Consider the following 11,101-nt stretch of genomic DNA (forward strand, 5'->3'; position numbering starts at 1 on the left):
CCACAGGCTATGAGTATTTTCCTTGTGAGGATTAAACTCAAATTCATGTGTAAAATCCGTGGTGTGCCCCTTTAAAATGAAATTGGATCACATGAATGAGGCTGCAGCTCAACATCAGTTTATAAAGCAGCAGGGTTGAAAAGTGGAAAATCCTTTTGGCACTTGAATGTTGTTAACAAACCTTAAAGCAATAAAAGGTGGAAAGCCTCCAACAGTGACCTCCAGACCAGCTAACAAATGACAAACTGGTGGAGCTTGAAGGCAATGGTTTCACTGTCTGACTCTCTCTGTTGTTTCCTCGCGGCCCAGCAGGGAGCAGTGTCGGCCTGGCTCAGTCCAGCGGACACCCACAGAGGACAGTAAGCAGGCAGCAGAGACTCTGCACTGAGAAACAAATGTGTGCAACCACTCCCTGCTCATTACACCCAGAATGGAAATCACACGTTTTTATCATTCATCTCACATCCAATGTTATTTTGGATGCTTGCGAACGTGAGTCAAGTGAGGAGTGGGTGGGTGGGTGGGTGCTGGAAGGGTGGGTGGGTGCTGTTGGGGTGGGTGGGTGGGTGCTGGTTGTACCTCAGTGGTTTTAATGAATCACTGAGCTCAACTTGCTGGATGTGTCTTCTCAGTCAAACTGCTAAATCAGCCTCTGCAGAAGCTGGTCGAGCAGGTTTGCTTCACCTTTAGGTTTTTTTCAGGCTGTTGGTCATAAGACGTGTGTGTGTGTGTGTGTGTGTGTGTGTGTGTGTGTGTGTGTGTGTGTGTGTGTGTGTGTGTGTGTGTGTGTGTGTGTGTGTGTGGGTGAGCCTCCATTCTTGCCTCTGTCTTCTCCTTGGTGTGATAAAGATGTGGAGTTTCTACTTTATGACACAAATGCAAATCTCATATAGACATACCATAAAAAGATACTATGTGTGTATGTGTATGTGTGTGTGTGTGTGTGTGTGTGTGTGTGTGTGTGTGTGTGTGTGTGTGTGTGTGTGTGCGCGTGAGTGTGCCTCCATTCTTGCCTCTGTCTTCTCCTTTGTGTTATAAAGATGTGGAGTTTCTACTTTATGACACAAATGCAATCTCATATAGAGATACTGTGTGCGTGCGTGCGTGCGTGCGTGCGTGCGTGTGTGTGTGTGTGTGTGTGTGTGTGTGTGTGTGTGTGTGTGTGTGAGATGTGGCTGTTTATGCATGCCTATGTGTTCACACTGCTCAAAGGCAATGGGGCGTGTTTGTGTGTGTGTTGATGGTGAGTGTCTGCACCGTGTACACATAAATATGGGAGATCTGCGTGTGTGTGTGTGTGTGTATGTGTGTGTGTGTGTGTGTGTGTGTGTGTGTGTGAGAGTGAGACAGAGAGAGAGACAGGCAGCATTTCTACTAGCTGAGCTCTAATAGGATCTCAGGAGCAGCTGTCGATTTGTCCCAATAGTCTCTCACTTACTCATTTTGCTCTCCTATGCTGTTCTCTCCTCTCCTCTCTTTCAGTCTCCTCTCCTTTTATCTCATTTTATTTAATCTCTCCTCTCCTCTCCTCTTCTCTCTCTCTCTCCTTTCTTGTCCTTGTTGTCATGTCATCTCATCTCCTCTTCACTCTCTCCTTTCTTGTCCTTGTTGTCATCTCATCTCATCTCCTCTCCTCTTGTCTCCTTCCTTCCCCTTGTCCTCCTCTCCTCTCATCCTTCCACCTTGTTTCCTCTCCTCTTCTCTCTCTCTCCTTTCTTGTCCTTGTTGTCATGTCATCTCATCTCCTCTTCACTCTCTCCTTTCTTGTCCTCCTTGTCATCTCCCCTCCTCTTGTCTCCTTCCTTCCCCTTGTCCTCCTCTCCTCTCATCCTTCCACTTTGTTTCCTCTCCTCGTCTCTCTCTCTCCTTTCTTGTCCTTGTTGTCATCTCATCTCATCTCCTCTCCTCTTGTCTCCTTCCTTCCCCTTGTCCTCCTCTCCTCTCATCCTTCCACCTTGTTTCCTCTCCTCGTCTCTCTCTCTCCTTTCTTGTCCTCCTTGTCATCTCATCTCATCTCCTCTCCTCTTGTCTCACTCCTTCCCCTCGTCCTCCTCTCCTCTCATCCTTCCACCTTGTTTCCTCTCCTCCCCTCTTCTTTTGTCCCCATCTCCCCCTTCTCTTTATATACTGATCAGCTTTCTCCAGGTGCTTCATTGAATCCATCATCACCTACAACATAACAGCCTGGTTTGGTGCTTTGAGCAACATCCACCTTAATCCCCTCAAATAAATCATGAGGATGTGCAGCAAAAATCTTCGGACTGGACCAAGAACCGCTAAGCTGCATCCACAGCGAGAGAGTCAGGCTTTAAAATGAAAGGACGACAAATAACCGCACACGCACACAAACACACACACACACACTACACAACCATTAGAGCACCTACCTACAGGTCGCATTTAAAGGTCACTCCCATTCAAAGAACAAGCGGCCCATGTCCAGCTTTGAGCCGACTTCCATTAGACTCCTGATGCCTTACTTATTACTCTTCACCTAAAGGCCATTTTTAAGCACACTTAACCCTTTTGGTGAACATCTTAACCCTCACATACTGTTCATAGTATGACTGATAGTTAGTCTCCACACCAATTCACATTCATAAATTCCCCATTAGGCATTCATTAATATTTGATTTATCTTGTGGGGGGAAAAAAAGACATTCACAATCATTATTTTATGATCCAGGAGAACATTTGATTGAATATGAAGAATACATCATGTTTTAATGCTGATTATTGAATTTTTTTAAATAAACACAGGACAAATTTGTACATTTTCTTATATAAAAATGTGTATTAGATGCACAAAAATAAAATAAATGACGCATTTTGTCTCCGTATTTGTATACTGTGGGTCGTATTAGGATGAGTCCAGCTAAAATAAATATGTTTATGGTGTTTTTACAGCTTTCAAATGTAAAAAGAAATGGTTTAAATTAGTTTTAAGCTGCATTTGTATGTAGTTTACTCTTTTTTTTGTCATTTGTCCGACTATGTGTTGTGTCCTGACTGACGCTTTTACACAAATTAAGTTCCTAACACATAAATAAAGTTATTTTGAATCTTTTGTCTCCTTTCCTTTCACCTTCCCTTCTTAATTCAACTCTCCTCTCCTCTTCTTTTGTCTCCCTGCTTCTCCTTGTCCCCTTTCCTCTCTCTCTCCTGTCCTTGTTTCCACCTTCCTCCTCTTCTCTCCTCCTTTCTATTTGTTCACCCCCTCCACTCCCTCTCTCTCTCTATTGTTCTCCTCACTCCTCATCTCCTCTCTTTGTATCTCTATTCCTCCTCTCCTTTCCTCTCTTCCCCATTTTTTATCCTCCTTTTTTATTCTGCCTCTTGCTTCCTCCATCCCAAATAAATTCCGATCAATGACATCCTTCTTTCTCACCTTGCCTCTCTCTGTTTTGCTCCCTCCCTCTTTTTTTCCCCTCCATCTCTCACTCTTTTCTCCCCTTCAGCTCACAGGAAATGAGATTCTGGCTTATTGGCTTATTTCCACCTGTCCCCAGTTTGACCTTTGCATGTCTTGCTTTCTCACTCTCCCTCTTTCTCTCTCTCTCTCCTACGTACACACACACACACACACACACACACACACACACACACACACACACACACACACACACACACACACACACACACACACACACACACACACACACACACACACACACATACACCACACACACACACACACACAAACACACACACACACACACACACACACTCAAACACGCTCCACTTCATTCCACTACATTGTTTCACCTCACAAATCACTCTCAATTGGCTGCAGCCAGAAGAACACACAACCTCTCTAAACTGTTTAATAACGTCATTAATCATTTCGCTTTGACTTTGCGTTGGCACCGCCGGCTCTATAAGTGGCCTGAAAGTGGGTTACGATTTTGAGAGGGGCCCCAAGCTACGACATGGGGCCCCCAAAAGCTTTGAATTAATTGGTATTTCATCTTGTGCTACACGGTTTTAAATGCCTGACATAGACTCTGTTGGGAGAGAGGAGCGAGGAACGTCTTTCCAGATTTTTCAATTTCAAGTTTGGAAACTTCCTTCACAGGCATGAAAAGTACAGTTCGGTCACGTGTTGTCAGTGCGAGAAGAAGAAGAGAGAAAAGATAACCAATAGAGGACATTAAATAGAGATATCCACTATTTGACATGGAGCCTTTTACAGGATGATTAATGCCGTGGCACAAAATTAAAACAAATTATAGTGTTTTTAAGGGAAAGTAGGTCACATATCAAATTTGCTTTTTCCACCGCCAATTAAATCCAGCAGTAGTTTTATCCTACAGCGAGTTCATGATCGACTTCACATTCGCTTTTCTTAGGGGGGAAAAAAATCCTTCTGGTGGTTTTGAAATGATATGTTTTATTTGATATCTATGGTAGCAGCAATAAAAAGTTAGAATAAGTCTGGGTCTTGTTTTAATATTTTCTTAAACTACTGACCTACATGGAAGATATTACGCTTTACATCAGCAGCAGTGACAGGTAACTAAAGGAGGAATATATCGTGCGTTGCATTTATTTGACAGCTATATCTAATAGTAACGTTACAGTCATATATTTTTGACACCAAATATATGATCAGCTAATGAGATATTTTGATTTGTTACAGATTAAAGTGGCCAGATGTGCTCCATCTAGATCAACTACTACATTAATCTGTGCAATAACAATATTACTCTTGTAAATAATGTCAAGATTATTTTTATTATATATTTTTTACTATTATTGTTCTTATTGTTTTTCATACTTATTATTTATTGTTCTTTATTATTTTCTTATTGCTGCTCCTCTTTTTTACTGTCCACCTGCTGCTGTAATAATGCAAATTTACCCATTATGGGACTAATAAAGGAATACCTTATTTATCTCATTTTACATTAAAAAAGGACACTCCACTAATAATAATCCAATAGTCATGGGACCATTTTCATGCATTTTGAGTAGACCTACTTTTAGTTTTAATACTTAATACTAAACTTTAAGTTGCTAATTATACTTATTTACTTTTAAACAGAGTTTTTTTTTTAATGGTTTATATCCTAACTGGGAAGATATTGTATGTTGTATTGATTTGACAGCTTTAGTTACTAATACATTTACAATTATAGATTTTGGACACAAAATACATGATGAGATATTTTTGACTTGTTAGAGATTAAATTGGTCAGGAATGTATGGAATTGTTATTTGCTCCTCCTTGATCAGCTACAACATTAAAAAATGATTCTCCAGTGATAATAATCCAATTGTCATGGCATAATTTTCCTGCATACTTTTGGTTCTAATACTTTAAACTTAACTTTAAGTTGCTAATTAACCGTATCTACCTTTACACTCTATAACATCCCAAACAATGACATCATCTACCAAAAAACAGACCCATTTCCCAAAACTACAAACACTATTTCCTCCCCCTGTTTTAACTTTGTACTGTGCTCATTTAGAAAGCACTAGCGTTCAATATCATGAACTCAAACAATCACAGCTGGAACCCAATTAACACACAATTCCCCAGGTGGCAACACGGAGAGTCAAAGTGTTCAGACACCAATCAGCTGATTTTATATTGGAACATTTGATCCACAAAGACCTGAGGCGGAATAAATGTGATTTCTTCTTTTATGTACAATCAGTTTTTCCCCTCATTGATTTATGTTGGTAAATATATGGAAATTATGTTATTGTATTCTTTGTTCTTTATCAGTGGCATATTTTACACTACATTTACTTTTTCCACTTGATTTCATGTTATTTAACAACAGGACACTGAGGAATTAAAAATGTTGAAAATGTATACATGTGTCGTGTCTTTATATATTTCATTGTGTAAACAGGTTGATCCATTATTCATGGCATTAACAGGTTTTTACTGTAGTGTTGTGAACTGATCTCACCAGTGTGTAATGGTTGTTTTGTGGTGGTTTGTGTATTTGAAGGCTGATTTTGGTCTGGTTTTGGGTGGAGTGGTTTGGCTTTGACCTGTGATGGGATACGGAGCAAATGTGTCTTAGCAATCGAGGAAAAACTGTAATAAATATGTTTGATTTATAATAGACTCATTTTTTTTTTACAAAAGTAGCAATACATTGTGGTCTTCCTGCTTCTACTTTAAGGGCAACTTCAGCGATTTCACACATCAAAGTGTGCTTATGGGTCTGCTGTATGTGTGAAAAAAAGTTGTATAAAAGCCGTTTGGGTGCTCTACAGGGAGCTGCACAAAGTTTGATATATTGCCTGAAGTGATGATGCGTGTACAGATCTGACCTGAATACCACAAGTTGTTTTTGTATTTTCACCAAGATGTTTTTTTATGTGTTGCTTCTAATAATTTGGAATCAGTTTTAGTCAATTTAAAGGGTTAGGGTGCTTTTCACAGGTTTTTTGAATGAAATCCGTTATGTATTATCACTCTGGCATCAACACCATCTTTAATATACACAGCGCCTTGCAAAGGAACGACAAAATTTCCAGCTGAGATACAAAGTCGTTAAATTTGTACCACAAGAATTTATGGTTTGTGTTATCGCCTCTTCCGATGTGTGTCTGGCGATGGGTTTGAAAATTATTGTTCCATTAAGAAGATGCTAAAGTTTAAAGACATTTGTGTTTGGGGTTGTTTGCTTTGATTGATAGCGCTCAGCTGTGTTGGCTGTCGAAATGCTCGTCCCACCTCGGTTCCAACCAGACTCCATTGTCTTTGCCAAATTTGGATTTTCAAGCTCCAAAATGACAAAGAAGACACAGTGAGAGGTTAAGCCCAAACTAAGCTTCAAAATGTGCCTTCAGAGACCTTCAGGGACATTACACAGTCTGTTGCAGACAAACATTGTGGTACAACACTGGGGAAAATCCATTGCACAAGAAGTAATTAATTTTACATTACTGGCAACACAAACCACACTCATTTTCCAGGAAACACAGCAGGAGCAGGAGCAGAGTTGCTAGCATGTGCAGCGATCGAACAGAAATGAGAGTCAAAGAAATGCTTTGCCAAATTAGATGACACACAACTGGCGAGTCCTTTCCAGTCGTCTGTATCCCACAATCTATTGGCAGAGTGTTGTTTGGGTGATTCTTGTTGGTATGTAAATCCTTGCGACCACAAACACAAGTGGCGTTAGGTCACTGGTACATACATTGGTGAAATCACTTAAATTGCATTGATAAAAACACCTCTGCGCTGTCGGTGTGTAAGTAACGGGAGTCAGGTTTGTTCTTGATTTACATATCGAAGGTCACACTAGAAACTCAATTAAGCGTGAAACTTGCCCCGTTTTATGGCTGATATTTACAATTTGATGGCCAATTGAGGTCAACTTCCATGGTGATAAACCCCTATCGTGTTTGAATTTATGAACTGATGACGATATTTCGAGTGATTTATTAGTTGAGTTATGAGATCAGACGCAGATACAGTGACACATTTTCGACTGAGAGGACATTGCAGTACTGCTCGTCTCATCGCGTCTCATGTATCTCGTCATGTAAAAGCTGAGAGATGCAGGGTACAAACACAACATTAATGAGCATTTACATGAAAGAACATTGATAATATAGCTTATAGATCTCAGCTATCACCACACATTACCGCCAAGTCCATGGCCAAGAACGTGACGCAGTCTAACTTTGAAAAAAACTGTGGATGAAATACATTGGGGGAGTAATAGCTTTCTGATGTTAACAATCAATTTACAAAGGAAACATGTTGTTGCACATTCCTGCTTCAGTGGGCAGCACTAAAAAGTGTCACTATAGATAGGATAGATAAATGTTTGCATTAGTGCATTGATCCAGCGGGAAGCTCCATCAGAGGCAGAATCCTCGGGAGAGTTTCCGTTGCCTGCTCAGCACATCCCGAGAGTCTCTCACTACAGGCTCTGATTTAAAAAAAACTAGTTTCCTGTGAGGCAGAAACATGGGTTTCAGTGTAGAGGGACATCAGCAAATTAGCAAGACAAAGAAACCCAAGGCTAAAGATATTAAAAAGAATTAATAATTTAAAGGGCAAATCCAGCCTCGGATATGCTCTTTTATCATCAATCTGTGATGCTCAGTCCGACCCATCCCTGTTATTATCTCCAAGGAGAAGGTATGAACTCACCAGTATTTTCACTTTGTACATTTATACCAACTTATGTTACTAGACTAGTATGTTTAGTCTTTCCAGAAATAGTGTATCGATATACTTACTTTGTTTGTTTGATCATTCAAAACTTGCAAAATTATTAATTGTTAGATTTTTGGCATTTTTTCTTGCACTAATTTGACTGGTCAAAGTGCAGAGAGACAGGAAACAGGGGTAGAGAGAAACGTATGACATGCCATAAATGCCACCCACACAAAACGTGTAATCTTTTTGTCATTTTTCACACCGCATCCTAGAGAGATAGATGACTTAGAGTCAGAGTTGCAGAGAGACAAGCAGACCGAGAGATTAAATAGATGGAGAGAGTGAAAAAACTGAGTGAACATAATGGAACAATCCCAGTCAGTGTCCAGTGTGCTCGGCTCTGGTTGGTTAGCGGTGTCTGTTTCTGGCCTTTTAAGGTGCAGCCTGATAGCTGTGGGGACACGCGAGTCTCTGTGGCAATTATCTGTCAGTCTGCTGCAGGATGAGCCGCTCGGACTCTGGAGCCACTGCAGAACTTTTGTGGCGGAGTGATTTGGAGTTGCAAACAGCCCCGCTCAGATTACTCAGAGGGACTAGACACATTTAGTACGCACAGCACAAGGAGCAACGCCTCTCCAAATTGTCATCTTTAGAAGGATTTAGATAAACTAGTTATACCCCACACAGACATTCATGTACCTCTAACAGTTCTGGCTCGCAGCTTGGCAAGGTGCATTGAATCATTTCAATGGGGGACACAATGCCATCAGATAATTATTATAAAAGTTATTAGCATGCATATCATCATGATCTTGCAGGACATTTGCATCTCCAAAATACCAGGAGTGGTTGCCAGGCAACTAGTATTCCCAGCCAAAGGACTAGCCCCACATAAAATGGCAAAGTGACATTTTTACACTTCTGTTTTTGTCTGGATTAAACAAACAGGTTTAATAACTTGTTAATTAATGAGTTTAAGCCGTGCTCATAGGTAGATTTATGTTCAAATCTTTGGACAAAGCAAGACTATAGCTGATTACCCCAGGCTTATGTGAAGCTAAACTTAGGCTCCAGCTACATATTTACCATGCAGATGTGATAGTTGTATCAATCTTGTCATGTAAGTCTCAGCAAGAAGGCAAACTATGCCAAACTATTCCTTTTAATATACAGCACATATTCTCAGTGCCCTACACAACCGGTCAGGCTGCAGATGGAGGAACCGGAAACCTGACTCACTGTTGTTGAAGAATTGTATATGCATGCTGTATTCTTGCCATTACACTTGCATAATGTGTTGTTGTCTAGGTAGAGACTTAAAATCATCTCCACTGGGTCTCAGCCACCTGAACACTGTTGTTAAGTATAAGTGCCATTCTGCTGTACTTTTTTTTATTGTTTGCACAGAAAAACAGGCTCTCTCCCTCATTAATATTGATCTGTTTTTGACAGTTTGAGTGTGGCAGAGTTGTCCTAATAATATTTCCTTCAGGTGAATGATAGCATCGGCTGTCTTTTATACAACAATAACATCAAAAGGCAGAACTAGAAGGTTTTTTGCAGGATAAAGATAATCAGTTGTGATAAGCAGTCAGCATATGTTTATATTTGATAGAAGCGCAGTATCTCCCTAACATTTTAAAGATTTTCGCTGACACTCATGACACTGGAGACAATCACAAAGAATGCAGCAGCTGAGCAACCAGCAAAACTGACTGTGTGAGTCATTCACGGCACAGTAATTTGATATAAGAAAGAAAAAGAAGAAAGAAATAAGATAAAGTAATGCCACATGATAGTATCTTTGATGCGAACTGCGTTTTGTTTTGTTTTTTGGCTGAGATATTGCAAAAGATGATAAATGTCACTCCAACCTATTTTTTTTTGTGTGTGTATTATGGAACAGTGTACCCGAAACATCCCTGTGTCTCAAAGGATCATGTGTGACAGATAAAAGCAGAGCAAAACAGAGCAGTGCGCAGGGAGTAAAAGGCAGGTAAAGCTATTTTTAAATAAACAAACTAGACAGGAGCGTAATCAGGTCCTTTCCGGTGAGTGGACGCTCAGTCTGCTGTCCCCTTATCCTCCTGTGTCCCATTAAGTCAGGAGGGAAACGTGGAAGACAGAAGCATTGATGGCACAGCATGATGCCAACCAACAAACAAGTACTGTAGGCTGGTACATCAGGCACTTGAGACCACTCAGGCCTCAGGAAAATACAGGATTTTTGTCAATACTTCGTTGTTTTCCTCAAATTTAGTCTGTTTTCAAGCTTTCATAAAGGAAGTTCAAGTTCTAAAAAGGCACTCCCTAATGGTGCAATTGCATCTGGTAAACAAAGAATGTGCTGTTCCCCAAAGTGCCTTTTTTGTGGCTGTGTCTGCAGCGATGGGAAAGGCATCAATTACTGTCAAAACCATTTCAGTGGTAGGTGAGTGGCAGCTTTGGAGAATATAAATATGCAAATGTACTGGACGACATCTCACAGTAGTTCAGAAGTTGGTCAACATGCTAGATCTTAGAAGAGTGTCTACAAGACCCAGGTCAGGAGCTAACTTAGTTATGAGTTTAAAGATTTATTACAATAGTAGAAGAGGGATGAGGGATGAGGGTCGAGGGGTTGAAGGGTCGGGGATGAAGGGATGAAGGATGGAGGGATGAGGGAGGGGGTAAGAAAGGCTCCTCAAGTCCACATGTCGATGGGTCCTCGGGCAAGATACTTAACCCCAAAATTGCTCCTGATGAAGTAATGAGATCAGAATCAGGGTGACAGGTGGATAGGTGGAGGCGTGGGTTGCTGTACCCGTCTCCAGGTGGGTATGGAGAGGGAACCGGTGTGTGGGGGAGCTGTGGATGAAGACCCCATGGTTCCTGAAATCAAACAATAGAGAGAACATTAGAAAGGGTTTGGGAGGGAGGGAGGGATGTTAGAACTGAGATAAAGAGGAGAAGAACACTTAA

Source organism: Scomber scombrus, chromosome 16, assembly GCF_963691925.1.
Source record: "Scomber scombrus chromosome 16, fScoSco1.1, whole genome shotgun sequence".
Classification (NCBI taxonomy): Eukaryota; Metazoa; Chordata; class Actinopteri; order Scombriformes; family Scombridae; genus Scomber; species Scomber scombrus.